The 19426-nt window shown below is 36.7% G+C and overlaps 1 long non-coding RNA gene across 1 annotated transcript in view; it reads right to left on the bottom strand.

Moving 5' to 3' along the window:
• The window catches only part of LOC128356997 (uncharacterized), a 38234-nt gene extending 24733 nt beyond the window's left edge, over window positions 1-13501 (bottom strand). The window contains exons 1-2 of the long non-coding RNA XR_008321210.1: window positions 13429-13501; window positions 12380-12417 (exon numbers count right to left, since the gene is read on the bottom strand). This is a non-coding gene — a long non-coding RNA (uncharacterized LOC128356997). The remainder of the gene's footprint in view (window positions 1-12379; window positions 12418-13428) is intronic.
• Window positions 13502-19426: the final 5925 nt, after the last annotated feature.

The raw sequence follows: 19426 nt of genomic DNA, 5'->3' as shown, positions 1-19426 counted from the left end.
TGTCTTTTTATGAATTATTGTGTTTCTTTTACATCTCTAAGTTATGTTTACATTGAAAGTTACTGAACAAGAAACACACTTCATGTATCTTTAAGATCTAACACATGTATCATGAAGCATTTCTTTCCTCATATGAAGCATTTCCTTAAATGTTTAGCTTTCAGGCTTCTTCTTGCCTGCTGTTGTTGATGCATTTAAGGAATAAACAAATGATATTATCATTTCTTTGTCTTTTCATACGGATCACCACTTCTGTCAGACTGAAGCATACACATAAACTGTAAATGCATGTGTATACTGAATTACTAATAAACCACTGAACAAAACTGTTTACCTCCTTATTGTAACAAGTGTTGTATCACAACCTTAATAAATAAAAACACAGACAAATAAATAGATAAATAAAAACCCATGTAGAGTCAATAATATTGAATATTGGCCATTAACTGAATACACACCTCCTAAATTAGTCCCCAACTGAACTGCAAATAATGTCTGCCAAAGGAAAAAGCTCTACATTCAAATCAACATTTTAGGGTTAGTCACTGATCCAAATCATTTTCTTTTGTTCATTTCTCTTCAACACTTTCACACAGCAGGCAGTAAAAATAGTATTAAAGTTCTTCCACATGACAATAAATGATTTAATGGTTGATTTTTTTTTACTCAGCTTCAAAAAGGCAACAGAATGGTTAAACAACCATCAAATAGACAAAAAAGTGGTATTTACACACTTCTTGAAATGCTGACTTAATTTGGCTGCTACTCGTGTTTCTATGGTCCTCAGCAGGACGTTTTTTTTTTTTTTTTTTTGCAAAATGTATCATAAAGGTAGTTTCAAAAGCAGGTTGAACATCCCTTGTTTCCTGTCTACTCTCCGTCGTCGCTGAAATAAAGACTTACAGCTACAAACTGTCAAATGAACTCAAGTACAACTTGTTTGCATGTAAAAATGAAAAAAGGTTCCTGAAAATTCTCTGAGTAAAACCTTCAATGTTACAAGTGCTGCTACTGATTTACATTTGAAAGGGAGTCTGTTCATCATGTTTAACCACAGAAATGTGTGGCTATTATCAATCCCCAACTTTAAATAAAGAATATAACATAATAAAGAGGCAGAAATAGGAAGTGAATGTACTCACTGAAGAAGAAAAAGCAGATCAAAGTGTGATGCAGGTTCATGTTGACGCTCTGATGGTTTAATCCTCTCTTCTGTCTTAAAACCAGGAACTTCTCGTTCACGTCTCTAAATGATGGAGTCCCTCCCCCTATCAACCACAAACATGCACACAGCTCTGCCCCTCCTCTTCTCAGTCTCTATACTGCAGGTCTGCAAATACATTCAAGGTTTTAGAGCTGCAACAGTTAGTGCAGCTAATTTCATCATGAAATAATCATTTTAGTCATTTTGTTAAGCAAAGATAACAAACACGCTGGTTGCTGCTTCTCAAATGTTTTGATTTGATGTTTTTGTTGATGATGTCTGTTTGACTTTAAGTGTCAAACATGATATTAAGCTCGATTTCTTTGGATTTGGACTTAAAATTAGACATGACATCACAATTTTTTCTGTATTGTCTGAAGTTTATAGACAAAAAAAGAAAACAGCAGAATGGTTAATAGAATGAATTGTTAGTTGCAGACCTGAAAGGTTTTATATTTTAACAATGGGAAAGCAGCACACTCATAACTCTGATGCAGTTTGCGGAAACATTGATCCTTTGTTTGTTGAGATAAATGCATCATAGTTATGAGTGTGCTGCTGTCCCGTATGTGTCCATGTCTACATGTGAGCCAAAAACTCATAAGTACAAAGCAGGAGACGTTCAATTGCACATTAAGCTGTTTGGTTCCCAGAGCTCCAAACACTTCTCTGGAGTTTTGGGACCATTAACATAATCATCATTTCTGATGATCCACATTGTGTGAATGACATTATGTTAAAAGGTTGGTGAAGTAAATCAAGTCAAATTTATTTACAAGGCACATTTAAAAACAACAGGTGTTGATGACCAAAGTGCTTTACAGAGAAATTTAGGACAAAGTTTATAAATCCAAAAAAGAAAATGTGACAACTAACAAACAAATTTAAAACAATTTCATCACTTTATTTAAAATTAAAGGGAATAAAAGGCACTTGGATGGAAGCAGATACACCAACTTCACATCATAAAATGTAAGCAGAAACATTCAACCTGGATCATTATTATTATGTTATCATATGTCAAAAAAAAAGCCTTTTTCTGTGTCACAGAGAAAAAAACAACCCTTTTGTGTGTGAGTGATACTCATCCAAACCACAACCTATTGACCTGTTTTGTCACTGAGGGAGCAAACAGTATGTCGGTATTATCAAAGCTACTGCTGAGGTGAAGCTGACACAGTTGAGTCCAGAGACTGTGAAACTATTCTGGTGTTAGTAGCATAACTCTGATGCAGTTTGCAGAAAAACTGATCTTACATTTATTGAAATGAAATGCAACAAAGAATTCAGAGCAGGTTATCATCCTTGCCTCTGCAGGGAGAATTTCTTCATACAGTAACGTCAAGTTTTGCAACTTTAACTATATTTAACATAGATATCCAACAGCATAGCAGTACAGTATATACATAACAGAAAACTACAAAAAGCATAATATGTTCCCTCCAAAATTTAAATCTATTCATTATTTCCCCAGTAACCAGTCAAGGAAGGTCAGGGGAGACTGACCAACAGAAGTTGAGACTTAAGGTAAACAAAGCATGTAAAATGTTCTCCAGATGTCCAAAACAAAGAAAATATTTTAGGCAGAACAATATCAGATTTTAAGTACATGAACATCATGGTGAAAATAATTCACAATATTGTAATTAATTGTTATATCCATAGAAAAAATGCTATCAGTCAAATCATCTTTAACATCCTTAACTTTGTGTATTTTGTTTCTTTTCTGGCAAATGAATTACATTTAAAATATGAGAGTAGGGAAGGTGGAAAGATAGTCTGTAAATAAAAGATCTCCAGTGTGTGTATGTGTGTGCGCATGTCTGTGTGTGCGGCAGACAAAGTGAGAATGGAAAGAAATGGAAATGATTTAAGAGGTTGTGAATTATTTAAATCATGTTATCATAGGTGTATCATTAACATCCCAGCCAGCATGTCCATGTGGGCCCCACATGGGTTAAATGTGGGCTATGTGGGTACAGGGTGGGCATGGGCTTAAACTGGGCAAATGTTGTCTCACATGGTTTCAGTAACATGTGAAGCCCACATGGGTTCACTGTATGAGCCCCATAAGAGATGCAAGTGGCCTAAGTGGGGCATGGGCATTAACAGGGCATGTTGTATGGGCCCCGTATTGTTTCAGAAACATGGGCCCCATCTGTGTAACTCACCCAGTTGGGCCCCATCTGAAACCCAGTCATAACCCCACTTCAAGCCCATATGAACAAACACAGGTGGGACCACCTTGGAAACTGCGGAAAAAATCCATGTGGGACCCACAGTTCTCATCAATACTATTATATCATGACACCTTTTGTTTAAGGAGTGCCACTACTAATGAAGTGACAGAGTCAAAGGGCGATAACACCAACTACGTCATAAAAGTGCAGATGTAAGCAGAAGCATCCATCCTTGATCATCATTACTACACAGAGATCATCCACACACATTAAAATCTAGTCTTACTCTTTAAGCTTCTTTTAGGCTAACTGAAGTAGTAAAAGTCTTAACTTGAAGCATGCTATCATTATTAATGACTTCTTATCATATGTCAGAGAAAAAAAATCCTTTCCTGTGTGTGTGACACTCATCCAAACCACAACCTGTGTGTTTGTCACTGAGGGAGGAAACAGGATGTCAGCAGCATCCAAGCTACTGCTGAAGTAAAGTAATAGTTGAGTTCGGAGGCTGTGACTCTACTTTGGCATCAGCGTGTGTAGAGTAGATAACATTATCGACTTGACCAGAGGGGGCGCTGCTGAGTGAGGTGGCAGCTGTGTTGGATAAATCGACCTCAGTGTAGTCGAATTCATTCAAGTCGTCTTCAGTCTGGAAGAAAACAAAGAGCTCAAGGTTTATATGTTATAGTCTAAATCTAATAACAGGATAACAAAATAATTGACCATCCCCAGGTATGAGCTGGAACCCCAAAAAAAATCCCGAAAGCCATCAATAGCACCAGAGGAGGGATGTGCATGGGCCCATTTTTTCAGGGTCGACTAGTCCGTGGGTAAAACCGACGACTAATCAAATATTAGCTGCATGCCAACATTCACAGGGGCTAAACAGATAATGATAACTTTTAATATTCATAACAAACAACAAGCTTTAACTGCGCAATCTTGTATTAATTTAAATGATAATCAGTTTTCATTTATGTACAGAAACACGTGAATTAAAAGAAAAAAATCTTACAGGCTTTATAGACCCCTAAAACAGCATGCACTTTTTCTACCCATGATAAACAAGCTGAGCATATCCTTTACAATCATGTGAGCAATTAGAGACGTACCGTTAGTTTTCTCTCTGAGACTTTTGTCACACTTTTGAGGAGCTGTTACAAATATTGATGTATTAGTTTGGTGATTAGCGTCAGGTCCTTCTCCCTCAGAAACCGTCACAGCTGCAGCAGCTTTTTCACATGAGTCCGCCGTTTTTCCATCATCATGTTCCCTCTAGTCAGATAGCTAGCAGGCTAACTTACTACGGAGTCAAAGTAGCTAAGGGCAGCAGTAAAAATTCACTCCGTGTCTAACTCTACTTCAGAATGAGATGGACGTGGTTTACAAAAACGTAGAGCTCCTCCTAGTGGCTGAAAGTGAGAATTGCTCTGTAATAGTGAATGGACCCTTCATAGTAGACTACACAGCTCAACTCTTGATTAAAGTTTTCAATGAAAAAAAAAGAGACTACAGAACAAGGTCGACTTTAGACCCCGCAAACGAATATTCGATTATTTGGTCTTAATGACACACAGCCCTACACCAGACGAGGGTGCAGTGCTGCAAGGTAGTGTACTGTATGTCTTAAATTTGGTGAAACTAAAAAAAATGATAGAGAGAGAATTGGAGTGGAATTACATTATAATTACCATTCAGAATAGACATGGTGTTATAATGTTAGTGTAGCTCCTCCACTTGGATATGTGTTTTATCTTTGGGAATGATTTTTTTAATTAAATCACGTGAGAAGTGTGGAGGGGAAATCACTATGTGACTGCTAACAACATCTGATGACGTGAGAAAGGACCTCATATAGGCACTGCATTTTTTATGAGGCCATAAGCCAACAATGATGGGATACATCCACTGAATTAATCTTTGACTGTTGTATTTTATAAGCTTAATACATTTCCCTTTGTGTAAAATCTTAATTCGAAAAAAGTAACTAAAGCTTTCAATGAGTGAAGTGGAATATTTCACTCTGAAACATAGTGGAGTAGTTCTGAAGAACATTCAACATTTGTACAAAAGTACAGTATTGGAGTAAATGTACTTGGACCTTTGGTGTTTAGTGTGTATATGACAGAGTGGAGGCTGCTGCTGATTGAAGCAGAGCAGAGTCAGCCGGTAGTAAATGTGATGTGAAGTCTGTGTCTTGCTCGTTAACTGCTGAGTAAAATGAAGGTTAACACTGAAGTTATAGCAACTGTGGTAACTTCAACACTGGAGAACAAACTAAGTCTCCATGATGTGGTTAACACGACTGTCTTCTGACTACAGAGATAAAATGCTGCAACAGTTTGTTCTTACTTTGCTCAGAGGACGGGGTGCTGGAGCAGTGACGACACTGTAGTCATCTGAGGCTTCAACTGAGTTTTCCACAGGAGGAGATCTGCTCTGTCCTTCGCCCTCTCTGATCTCCTCGTACACTCGGCTGTCCTGCAGCAGAAGAAGAAGAGGACGGGTTTGGTTTGTATTGATATCAGCTGGTTTCAAACACTAATGATGCTCAGATGTCACAAATTCACTTAGACTCACCTCTGTGACATTATTACACTGTGTTTCCTCAGGATGTTCTGAAAAACATGAGGTTCAGAGGAATAAGTACATGCTAAAACATCTGAAGATTAGTCAAATTAGACTGATGACAGGTTAAAAAAACATTTTCACACATAGCGACACCGTCATCCTGTTGACTCCGATGTTTGATTTGAATGTGATGAATGGTTAAAATGTTAGTTGGTTAAAAATATGTTGTTGTTTTTTTCAGCCATTTGCTCCTTTTAACCACTAGTCCACAAATAGGAATAGTTAAAAGGTAGTTATTATATTAGCTGGAGTGTAACAGTGTTTTCAGCACAAATGTGAAGCAAATGGCTTTATTTATGTTAATTTGGCAGTTGGACAGTTTGTAGTAAATGAAAACACAGACTGACACAGACACCAACCAACATGGACTAATCCAAATTTATCAGGAACTCAAAATCTATTTTCCTTGTAAAAGTCCTCCTAAAGATAATGTGGTGAAATTTAAACTATTGTGAAGACACACTGTCTCTGCCTGGACCATTATGGACCATTATATTTCTTGAAAATGGACCAGCTGAGTACAAACTGCTTGTTTGAGGCACATGAACAGGTGGTTTGTTAGAAATGGTTTTAGATGTTCACCTTCTGGTTTAGAGGCTCTTTTCTTGTGTATCAGCACAGCCATGCAGAACAGGAGCACGATGATGACCAGAGTCAGACCCACATACAGCAGCGAACCTGTTGTAGTTTGAACAGTAGAACAGGTTTGTGGTCTACAACGACTCTCCATTGTTTAGTTTGTCATTACATATACAGTACCAGTCAAAAAGTTTAAAACAAAGTTTAAAACAAAGACTATTGTTTCTTCTTCTTAGTTGACTAGTTTCTGTCATAGTATGGATTACTACAATAGTTGAATAGAGCTATTATCTGCATACCAACACTGCCTTGACACAACACAACTGATGGTCTCAAACACATTAATAGAAACCTGTTAATAGTAAATCATTCCAGGTGAAGACCTCATGAAGTTGACTATAATATTAATAATTATTGTGCAAAACTGTCATCAAGACAAACAGTGGCTACTTTGAGGAACCTAAAGTATGAAACATATTTGGGTTTTTGTTTATTAAAGTTAAAGGTAAATGTACCTGAATCTCTTTTTTTCTCAGTTTGCTCCTGTTCAGACTGGTTGGTGGTTTTAGTGGAAGCTGATGGGAAACAAGTTAAAAAAGGTCTGACTGAGAGTCAACTTTGGTTTTGAAGTAGATGGAGCTGTGCAAATCTTGATGAGATAAATAAAATGTTCCTTTATCTGACTGGCTGCTTAAAAAATGACAATGTTTAATTAAAATAATAGTTTTATCATTTTCATTCCTAAAAACTGTATATTGATGCAGTAAATGGACACTAAATGTATCAATCTTCACAGTGATTAGTTAGACCAAATATCAAATTATTAAAATATCAGCTGTAGTCAGAAACATGTGAAAACTTTCCTCTGGCCTCCAGAAACATGAAGAAACATTTTCATGACTTTCAGTAGAAACTCACCATTTGTGACGGTGATCTTAAACTTCTGGAATGGATCTATTGACAAAGGTATGTCCAAACCACAGCCGTAACGTCCAGAGTCAGATTTGGTCAGATGTGTGATGGTCACATACAGACGACTTCTTTTACCTGTGATTTCATATCTCATGCTGTATCTGTCTCTTTGAGCCCTGACACCATCCATTTCAAGAATGCGTTCTGTTTTACCACAGTCATTAAACAATTTAAGACTGGTTCTTTCTTCAGATTTGTGTTTACACAAGTACTTCCTGTCTCCAGTCTCTGTAAAGAAGTTTATCCAGTCTCCAGTCCTGGTAAAGTTACATGGAACTGTGATATTTTGTCCTTCAGTTTCTCTAAAAATGGGGATTTCTGCATTGATGAGACCAATGTTTCCATCCTGCAGCACTGCTGGGAAAAAAAAAACAGTCAATATTTCACATTTACACTGATCCAGAGTCACACTGGGAGCTGCCCAGTTCAACCAGTCTGTGGTTTGATTTGATTTAGTCTCTGTCAGGAAGGACTTGTGTTATAAAAATAAACTTTACTGTATAATCACTCTCCTTCTATTTCAGCAACATAATACACTCCCACTAACTACAGCTTTTATAATACATTTGTTACTTTGTTTTTTGGATTTTATGTAGTTAGTAGTTTTGTATTATAAGAATGGTCTGTGTGTGTATTAGTGTTAACTAATTAACATTTACTCTGATCCAGTCACACTGGGAGCTGCCTAGTTCAACCTGTCTGTGATTTGACTTGATTTAGTCTCTGTCAGGAAGGACTCGATGGATGCTGCATAAATTCTCACATTTTTCCAAACATTTGATTCAATTTAAATGTTTTAATAATAAATAAAAAAAGGAAACGCTCCTTTTCGTTTCAGGTGGTTTGTGTATCAAATAGCAAAATTATGTTCATTTGTTCATTTCTCTTTAACACTTTCACACAGAGGTAAAAATTAGAATATAGAACCAAATGAAATGAATAATCAGTTTCAAACACACCCTGTTTCAATACAAAGAGGAAGAATCCCTAATCTCAAGTCAACATATTTTATTTCCATGTCATTTATTTTGAATCTTTGCTGTTTTACTTTTATCTTCTCAACATTTTCTTTGACATTAAATGAACATGAGATCTCATATTGTAGTAACACTTTCTCTCTTGCTTTGAAACAGACAGCAATCTTATTCATTGCTGCTAATTGCACGTTAAACATTCACTATTATTTACAGAAACATTTATGAATCACAAAGTATCCTTACGAAACACAGTAAATTATTTTTCTGAGAAGTTATTTTTCTGAGAAGTTATTTCACTGTTCTTTTTCTTAGCTCCAAAAAGGGGAACTTGGTTCAATAACCATCAAATGAACAAAAGTTGCTAGTCATATGCTACTCATGTTCCTCTGGTCCTCAGCAGGAAGTAATAGTTTTTTATAAAATATACCAGAAAGGTAGTTTCAAAAGCAGTTAAGCTGAAACAGTCAGACTGAAGCCGACGAACGCACACTTTGTTATGAATATGGGGAAAAATACAACAAAGAGAAACTGAATTCTGCTTCATAGAAAACAAACCGTTAGAACAAGAGTTGAGACCCGGTAGTCTAAAGGCCAAGGCGCCAAATAACAACCACAACAACCGTGGTTTGAGTCCAGCAGCAGACTTCCCCCCAACACATCACTCACTTTCTGTCTATTTTCTACCGTCACTGTAATAAAGACTTTCAGTTACAAACTGCCAAATTAACTCAAGTAAAACCTGTTTACATTCAAAAATATAAAAAGTCAGTAACTTTAAAATTCTCAGTGTGTAAAATCTTCAATGTTACAACAAGTGCTGCTAATGATTTACATTTGAAAGTGACTCTGTTCATCATGTTTAACCACAGAAAAATGTGCGGCTATGTATCACTCACCAACTTTAAATAAAGAATATAACATAATAAAGAGGCAGAAATAGGAAGTGAATATACTCACTGAAGATGAAAAGGCAGATCAAAGTGTGATGAACTTTCATGTTGATGCTCTGATGGTTTAATCCTCTCTTCTGTCTTAAAACCAGGAACTTCTCGTTCACTTCTCTATATGATGGAGTCCCTCCTCCTAACAAACACAAACAGCTTTGCCCCTCCTCCCCTCAGTCTCTATTCATACTGCAGGTCTGCAAATATATTCAAGGTTTTAGAGCTGCAACAGTTAGTGCAGCTAATTTCATCATGACATAATCATTTAAGTCATTTTGTTAAGCAAAGATAACAAACATGCTGGTTGCTGCTTCTGCTGATGTTATGACTTGATGCTTTTCAGTGTTATATATGAACGTAAACTAAATCTCTTTGGATTTTGGACTGTTGATCAAACACAACAAGACACTTTAAGACATCAACATGGGATCCTAGACATTATAACGCACATTTCTAACTGTTCTCTGACATTTACAGGCACAATAAGGAAATAATAAGCAGAATCATTAATTCAATTGTTAAGTTGCAGCCTTACAATGGGAAAGCAGCACACTCAGAAACATTGATCCTTCGTTTGTTGAAATAGTTACGAATGTGCTGCTGTCCCGTATGTGTCCATGTCTACATGTGAGCCAGAAACTCTTAAGTACAAGTGTGCAGGAGTCGCTAAATTGCACATTAAGCTGTTTGGTTCCCAGAGCTCCAAACACTTCTCTGGAGTTTTGGGACCATTAAAATAATCATCATTTCTGATGATCCACATTGTGTGAATGATATGTTAAAAGGTTGGCGAAGTAAATCAAGTCAAATTTATTTGCAAGGCACATTTAAAAACAACAGGTGTTGATGACCAAAGTGCTTTACAGAGAAATTTAGGACAAAGTTTATAAAACCAAAAAAAAATAAAAAATCTGCGATAACAAAGACAATTAAAACAATTTCATCACTATATTAAACATTAAGGGGAAACAAAGGCGCTTGAATTAAAGTATGTCTTTAGGACGGATTTAAAAGTGGTGACTGACAGGAGAAGATACACCAAATATACGTCATAAAATTGAAAATGTAAGCAGAAACATTCATGCATCATGTACTTAGTTCAGCTTCTTTATGGAATGAAAAGAGAGCCTAGAGCAGTTTCTTCTGATTTTACGCCATCGCATTCAAAATGGATTTCCACCATGTTTTGTTCTTCTGCTTTTCATCAGCTGAGGATTAATTACATGTTCTTACTTTTTAGTTGAAGGTGTTCAATGCATCACTATCATTCACATACACTAAAATCTATTCTTACTCTTCAAGCTTCTTTTAGGTTAACTGGAGTAGTAAAAGTAAGTCTTAACTTGTAGCATGCTGTTGTTGTTAATGACTTCTTATCATACGTTAAAAACTGTTTCCTGTGTGAGTGACACTCATCCAAACCAAAACCTGCTTGTCACTGAGGGAGGAAACAAGATGTCGACAGCATTAAAACTACTGCTGAGGTGAAGTGCTAGTTGGTTACAGGGACCATGAAACTTCTTTGGCATCAAGGCGTTACCGAGGTGCAGAGTAGATAACATTATCGACCTGAACACTGGGGGCGCTGCTGTGTGAGGCGGCAGGTCTGTTGGAGAAATCTACTTGAGTGTAGACGACATCACTGGAGTCGCCTTCAGTCTGGAAGAAAAGAAAGAGCTCAAGTTTAATATGTTATAGACTGTTTTAGTCTTAATAGCAACTTAAACCTTCTACTTCAGTTAGTAATTGATTACATTTTCTTTTCTTTAAATAACCGACGGAGCCCTAAAGCTGTGACGGACTTCGCAAATTACCATCTTGTGCTAAAGCCACTTTTGTCAGTTGTTTGGAACAAGGAAACCTAAAAAGTGGTGAAGCTGAGGTGGGACAAGCAGAGAGCAACCACCGTATACAGCAGGGGAAGGAAGGAAGGAAGGAAGGAACGAAGGAAGGAAGGAAGGAAAAGGCAGAGTAAAATCAAAGTAATGAATGATGCCACCACGATTCTGAGGAAACTCGTCTTTAAGCCTTCACAGATAGTACCATGAAAACTCGATGCCCATAAATGGTCATATTCAATGCATCTACAGTAATGGAATTAGCTTATTGGTTCATTATTCTACAAACGAGGAAACACAGTTACCCATCCGTAGGTTTAGGGAGTCAGACAGTGATCTCCTTTGACGTTGGGTGCCACAGCAATGCTGCGCCGCCGTTATCAAAGTGACTCACTGCTTTCCCCAAAACACCACAGTTGCCTTCACCATCTCAAGGAGAGAGACAGTATGTCTTTCTGCCTTTACTGTGACGTCAAGGTCCATGCTTGACCCCACACTTGTACTAACTATGCTTACAAAGTGTGGCGGTCTTTCTTTGGGTTTAGGTCGCCTTCCTTAATTCAGAGGAGACCTACGGTGCTGACGCGCTCCAATAAAACTATCACTGTCTGGCTTGGATCGAACAGAGGTTTTATTATACTGTAGATGGAACTGTCTCCACAACAAAACCTGAGATACGGCTCTCCCCTGTCTCATCAACAACACCTGTCCCTCGCTCCTCTATCTGTCATTTCCTGGGAGGAGGACCTCATCATATAAACATTTTACTTGAAGCCATTCATTATTTATTGTCCATAATGCCGTCTTATTAAACATAACAATAATCAAACTAAATATGCAGAAATGGCTCTCATACACTGAGAGGGATTTTAGCATGCATGGCTGTACAAAGCAGAATGACTGAGTCCGACACTCGGGAGGTAGCATCATTCATTGATCTGATGTTGGAATGAGCCACAAGCACTAACACACATGCCAAGGAACACACAGGTTGTGGTCTTCTTACTCCTTTTAAGAAGCACTCAACCATAAAGTTGAATTAATTTAAACTCACCTCTGTGAAATTAGCATACTCTGTTTCCTCAGGTTGTTCTGAAAAACACGAGGTTCAGAAGAATAAGTACATGCTAAAACATTTGTCAAAAGAGGAAGTAAACACTTTTGCCTGTTCCTCTTTGAGTTCCTTAAGATTAGCTAAATGTGACTGATGACAGGTTAAAAAACATTTCATCACATCACACAGTCATCCTGTTGACTCTGATGTTTGAGTTGAATGTGATGAATGAATAAAAAGAAGACTGAAAACTGAATACTGTGTATTTTGTTGGTTTTTCAACTATTTTCCTCCTTTTAGCTACTAGTCTACAAATAGGAGCGGCTAAAAGGACAGTTATTAGAGTTAACCAGAGCTTGATAAGCACAAATGTGAAACAAATTCATACCTGACTTTAAGACAAACAAATCAATCAGGTAGTAAAATTAAACTTCATGAAGCTCTGTATAATCTCCACACTCAATTCTCTTTTCATATGACCAGGAGTAAGTCGTCCATGTTTTCACATCCTGTTTGATAATTGCAACTCATTATAGTCTGTTATCATTTAAACGTATTTATCGTGCCTCCAACCAGGTCAAAATACAGCAGCAAGGTGTTTTAGAAGGTCAAAAAAAGAGGGAGCATATTACAACCATCCTAGACTTCAATGTCAAGTATTTAGTGTGACCTCCCCTTACACCTGAGCAATAGCAGAAACCCGGGTCTCATGAAACTAAAAGGAATGTAACCTTAATTAGTAATAATATTTAATAATTAATGTTACATTTTTGTAGATACTTCCTGTATTTTCTGTTTATATAATGGTGGTGGCCTAAAACTTTTGCACAGTACTGAAGATCATCTGACTAAAGACTTATGTGTGCCCAAATATCCAGGACTAAGCTGGACATCTATCTATCTATCTATCTATCTATCTATCTATCTATCTATCGGTTATGCATTAATCTACCTAGTTTGTCTTGAAACAATACTCTGAAAATGGTCCCTTCAGCTGAGTAAAAACTGGTGGTTGGTTAGGTTTGTGAGAAACTGTTTTTGATGTTCACCTTTGGGTTTAGATGATCTTTTCTTGCAGAATATCAGCAGAGCCACGGAGAACAAGAGCACGACGATGGCCAGAGTCAGAGCAACGTACAGCAGTGAACCTGTTGTAGTTTGAACAGTAGAAGAGAAGCTGAGTTGAGGTTTCTGTCACCTCGCCGACTTCCAAGGTGGACAGAGAAGGCAAAAAGACTAAAAACGTCAAAGCACAACAACACTTGTACACTCTAAAAATGAAAACTTAAAGTTGTTGGCCTAACCATATTTTTTCAGCTAACTAAACTAAAAAGGTTGAGTTGTGTTGTAAACTAATCAACCTATGTATTCCAACTATCTTTTTCAAGTTTCTTGGCTAAAGTTGGTCTCACTTAATAATTTTAGTTAACAAACCTCAAAACTGTGTATTTGAGGTCAAATTCTAAAAAGTTAGAGAACAAGAACTCGGGGTCTCCAATGCATATCTGCAGGGGTTCCATCACAACCACACTGTGTCCATGTGCTGCCGACATCTCTTCGAGATTTTTTACTCTCAAGGTGAGTATTATGCTCAATATGGTACTAAAAGTCGGGGGTTCACGCGTGTAGATTATACTTTATTATATTATACATTTATTGACCTTTTAACATTGGGATCCAGAGAAGTATCCCTCTCACGGCTAAAGAGAGTTCTTTCAATGCATACATTATGTATAAAATTAAATAGGAAGTACTCGTTTAAATATGCCAGTAACTTAACCATTGTTAAATAAACAAATGGGTGCACAAATGGGTGCCTATGAACAGGCACTTGGGGAGCACACAGACACACTGAGCTCACTCGCTACCTGTGGTTGTTGTATGAGGGCTGTGTACACGTTGTGTATGTCGTGTTAGCAAGGTAGCCTGTTAGCAACTCAAAACGTGTTACCAAGTTAAAATTACAGCCAGAGTCATCAAGATATAACAGGGAACCGGACTAGAGTTGTTCTGATTCCAATACCGGTATCAGATATGCCTCTCATACTGCCATCTGTTTACCAGTTAGCTACGTTAGCTTTGTTAGCTCTGTTAGCCCTGTTGGCTCTGTTAATGCGGCTACAGTCAAACTGGAGCTCATTTATTAAACAAAATAAGCAGTGCTACAAATAACCGGTATACTGTGCACGTATATCTTTGATGTTAAAGTTCAGTGTTACTTTAGAGACTCATTTTTACAATCGGGAGTCATGTAAACATGACATACTGCTCGTCTTGTTCCGGCCGGTCGCCATGGAAACATGACGCTCTGTCAGTGATGCGGTTTGGACCACAGTGAAAAGTGTAGGAGATGAAAAATGAGACCATGTATCTAATCAGTTTACACCACCAGTATGTATGACAACACATACTATACATCCTATGAGACAGCACCAACAGAGAGTGTATATTTTGTTATTTATTTGTTTATTTTATCAAGTAACTGGACTTCTATTTCTTGTTGCAGTTATCCTATGGAGGTGCAAAGTTTGTGATTTTGCCTGCACAAAGAAAGAGGGTCTCTTCAAGCACTATCGTCTGGCACACCAGTCTGCATCTTTTTCTTTGTGTGCAGTCTAGTAATTGCACTATTAGTAGATACCAAGCGATTTCATCCTCCTGCATATTTGCTGGAATGTTGCATTTAATGTTTGAATAAACATGTTTTACTGAGCTAGTATTTGTATCATATATAGGCATAATAGAAACATTTTAGTTGCCATAACTTCTCATGTTAGAGTATTTATGAGTACAACTCAAAATGTTGAGTTTTGATGCATTTGAAAGGTAACTTATCTGACACAAAAATAATTAGTTGAGACTGCTGAATTTTAAGTGTTTAAAAAATCTAAAATCGAAGTTATCTCAAAGTTAATTTATAAATGATCTCAACAAAAGATAATTTGTCTTAAATGTATGTAGTTTTCTTCAAAACTTGAGTTTTAGTTGGACTCAAAACGCAAAAATCTATTGCAGCCTAGAATTTTTGAGTTTTCATAGCCCTTTATTTTTTACGGTGTAGTGTAAAGAACTACTTTGTTGTTAGACCAACACATTTCAGCTATGTTTGAGATGCACTACCTTGACATTACACAACTGATGGTCTCAAACACATTAATAGAAACCTGTTAACAGAAAATCATTCCAGATGAAGACCTCATGAAGCTGGTTATAATATTGATAATTATTGTCCTAACCTATCATCAAGTCAAACAGTGGCTACTCTGAGGAACCTCCTAAAATATGAAAGATATTTGGGTTTTTTGTTTACTAAAGTAAAGTTTCAAAGTTAATGTACCTGAACCAGCTGTTGTTGTCTCAGTTTGCTCCTCTTCAGACTGGTTGGTGGTTTTAGGGGAAGTTGTTGTTGTTGTTGTTGTTGTTGTTGAAGCTGTTGGTAAAGATGTGGAAAAAGGTCTCAGAGTCAACTTTGGTTTTGAAGTGGACGGAGCTGTGAACAATAAAAAAGAAACACACCGATACAAAATAAATCCTGATGAGAGAAATAAAATGTTCCTTTATCTGATCGGCTGCTTAAAAAACGATGGCAACATTTAATTGAAATAATCAGTTTATTAATTTCATTCCTAAAACCACTGAGACAGAAAATGGACACTAACTATCAATCTCTACAGTGATTAGTTAAACCAGTGATTAGTTTCTGCATTCAGAAAAATGTGAAAACTTTCCTCTGACCTCCAGAAACATGAAGAAACATTTTCATGACTTTCAGTAGAAACTCACCATCTGTGACGAAGATCTTAAACTGCTGGAATGGATCTATTGACCGAGGTATGTCCAAAGCACAGGTGTAACGTCCAGAGTCAGATTTTCTCAGCTGTGTGATGGTCACATACAGACGACTTCCTGTACGTGTGGTTTTATATCTCATGCTGTATCTGTCTCTTTGATGACTGTCATCATCCATTTCAAGAATGCGTTCTTTTCTATCACAGTCATTAATGAATTTAGGTCTGGTTCTTTCTTCAGATTTGTGTTTACAGAAGTACTTCTGGCTTCCAGTCTCTGTAAAGTTACATTGAACTGTGATACTTTGTCCTTCAGTTCCTCTAAAAATGGGGATTTCTGCATTGATGAGACCGATGTTTCCATCCTGCAGCACTGCTGGAGAAAAAAAAAAAAATCAACGGTCAATAGTTCACATTTACACTGATCCAGAGTCACACTGGGAGCTGCCCAGTTCAACCAGTCTGTGATTTGATTTAGTTTAGTCTCTGTCAGGAAGGACTCGTGTTATAAAAATACTCGAAGGACTCGATGGATGCAGCATAAATTCTCACATTTTCCCAAATCATTTAATTCAAGTTAAATGTTTAAATTACATCTTTGACCTCATTAACTTTACTTATTTCATCTGCTGTCTTTTAATTCTCCAGATGCCTTTTATGAAGTATTGTGTTTCTTTTGCATTTAATTTAATGCCTTTATGTTTTACGTAAAGTACAGTTTATTAAAAATTGTATTTCCTTAATTGAAAAAAGGACCCCAGCTTTAAGCAGGGCAATATATCAATATTAAATTAATATCACAATATGATACTAGATATTGTCGTATATTTTGGATATCATGATATAAGTGTTGTCTTTTCTTGGTTTTAAAGGCTGCATTACAGTAAAGTGATTAGATTTTCTGAACTAAACAGACTATTCTAACTGTTCTATTATTTCTTTACCCACTTAGTCACTATATCCACATTACTGATGATGATTTATCAAAAGTCTTCACTTGTAAATATAATATGATAATATTAAAGATAATATGTATTTAATTGTCCCACATGGGAAACTTGTCTTGGGGTCCAAGCTGCTGCATCACACATGCTCCCAGTGTCACAATGCACATGTACACACATAGAATATGTTTTGTGAAAGCACCAAAAGTCATCCATACAATATTGTCACGATAGTAATATAAAAGGTATTTGGTAAAAACACACATTGTGATATCTGATTTTGATAAATGGGTGATGGAAAGATATTAAATAACCCAGTTTAGATTAAACCATGCCCACTTCTGCATGACGCAACCCTCGACATAACAAACCATCCTAAAACACTTTAGGTTACAATTGCAAATTCCAAAATGCGCTTTCTCAAGTCGTGAATTACAGTTGTGATTACTGTGATTACAAGCGCAAACCATAGTCTGCCCTTATATGTATTTATGGCACAATTCTACCATGAATCTTCATAAATATTCGCACAGCTTCTTTTTTTCACTTTCAGTTACGGTTCAGTTCATCCAAGATCAAACCTACAGAGGTGCTGGTTTATTTATTTATTTGTTTGTTTTTTAATCCTTCCTTTATATTTTTAATTTATACAAATTTTAATCTTGAAATGCAATGCCACTGAAAAAGGCATCAACTCCATCATTTATTTTCAATGACACATCACTGCCATGAACGTGAACATAATGATTCAACAGTCAGACACTTGAAATGCTGATTTACTTTGGCTGCTACTCATGTTTCTCTGGTTCTCAGTAAGACGTCTGTTTTTTGTTTTTGTTTGCAAAATGTACAAGAAAGATAGTTTCAAAAGCAGTTCAGCTAAAAGAGATTGAAACAGAACACACACTTTGTTATGAATATGGACAAAAAAATACAACAAAGGGAAACCCCAACTCTCTAAAAAAAGAAGAACTTTGGGATTGGGACACCACATAACCACAACATCCGCAGTTCAATTACGGCAGCAGGCCTTTGTTGCATGTTACCTCCTCACCCCCCCTCCCTCCGTTTCCTGTCTACTCTCTACTGTCACTGTAATAAAGACTTACAGTCATTAACTGTCAAATGAACTGAAATAAAACCTGTTTGTCTGCCAAAAATAAAAATATAAAAATAAAAAATCAATTACTGAAAGTTCTCTGTGAGTAAAATTTCACAGATTAAAGGATTATTTTGAGTAAGTAACAAGTGCACTTCACATTTTAAAGTGACTGTTCATCAAGTGCTACAGAGAAATGAGAAGGTGTTAAAATGTATCACTCATTAACTTTAAGTAAAGAATATAACATAATAAAGAGACAGAAATATGAAGTGAATTTACTCACTGAAGAAGAAAAGGCAGATCAAAGTGTGATGAACTGTCATGTTGACGCTCTGATGGTTTAATCTTCTCTTCTGTCTTAAAACCAGGAACTTCTTATTCACTTCTCTAAATGATGGAGTCCCTCCTCCAAACAAACAAACATGCCCACAGCTCTGCTCCTCCGCCCCTCAGTCTCTATTTATACTGCAGGTCTGAATTTGCATGCGAATACATGCAAGGTTTTAGAGCTGCAACTATTTTCATTATGCACACAAGACATTTGAAGACATGACCATGGGATCCTAGAAATTATATCTCACATTTCTCACTATTCTCTGATGTTTATAGAAGAAAGAAGGAAGTAATCAGCAGAATCATTAATGCCCTAAAAACATATTCAATATTTTACTGATAACAAGTGGAGGGAGGCCAGTATCGGGGGAGAGGTATGGACTCTGCTCTTGGTATGAATGCACTGTTGCAACATGAACCAGACGAAACTGACAGACTTCCACATAACAGGAGTTGCAGAAGTCTTGACGTAAGCAAAGCATGTTAAAATGTCTCCAGATGTCCAAAAGAAAGAAAATGTTTGAGGCAGAACTGTCACATTATCAGATTTTCACGACATGATTATTGTGACCATGATAAATCACAATATCAAAATCTATTCTATTGTGAAGATATCTACGTGATATCTGTAGAAAATGAATAAAACAAAATAAATGTTATCAGTCAAATAATCTTTAACTTTGATTACAGTGTAGTTTCTTTTTCTGGGAAATGAATTAATGGCCATCCACATCAATCACTATAACCTATAATGACATTGATGTGAGCGTCCACTTATGAACGATAACGCCAAACACACAATACACGCTCCAGCTGTGTCTGCAGCTTAGGAAAATGTATATTGATCACTTTACTGCTGTAAGTTGGACAGAGAAAGAAA

The sequence above is a fragment of the Scomber japonicus genome, chromosome 4 (assembly GCF_027409825.1).
Source record: "Scomber japonicus isolate fScoJap1 chromosome 4, fScoJap1.pri, whole genome shotgun sequence".
Lineage (NCBI taxonomy): Eukaryota > Metazoa > Chordata > Actinopteri > Scombriformes > Scombridae > Scomber > Scomber japonicus.
This window is presented reverse-complemented; position numbering and strand designations above follow the sequence as displayed.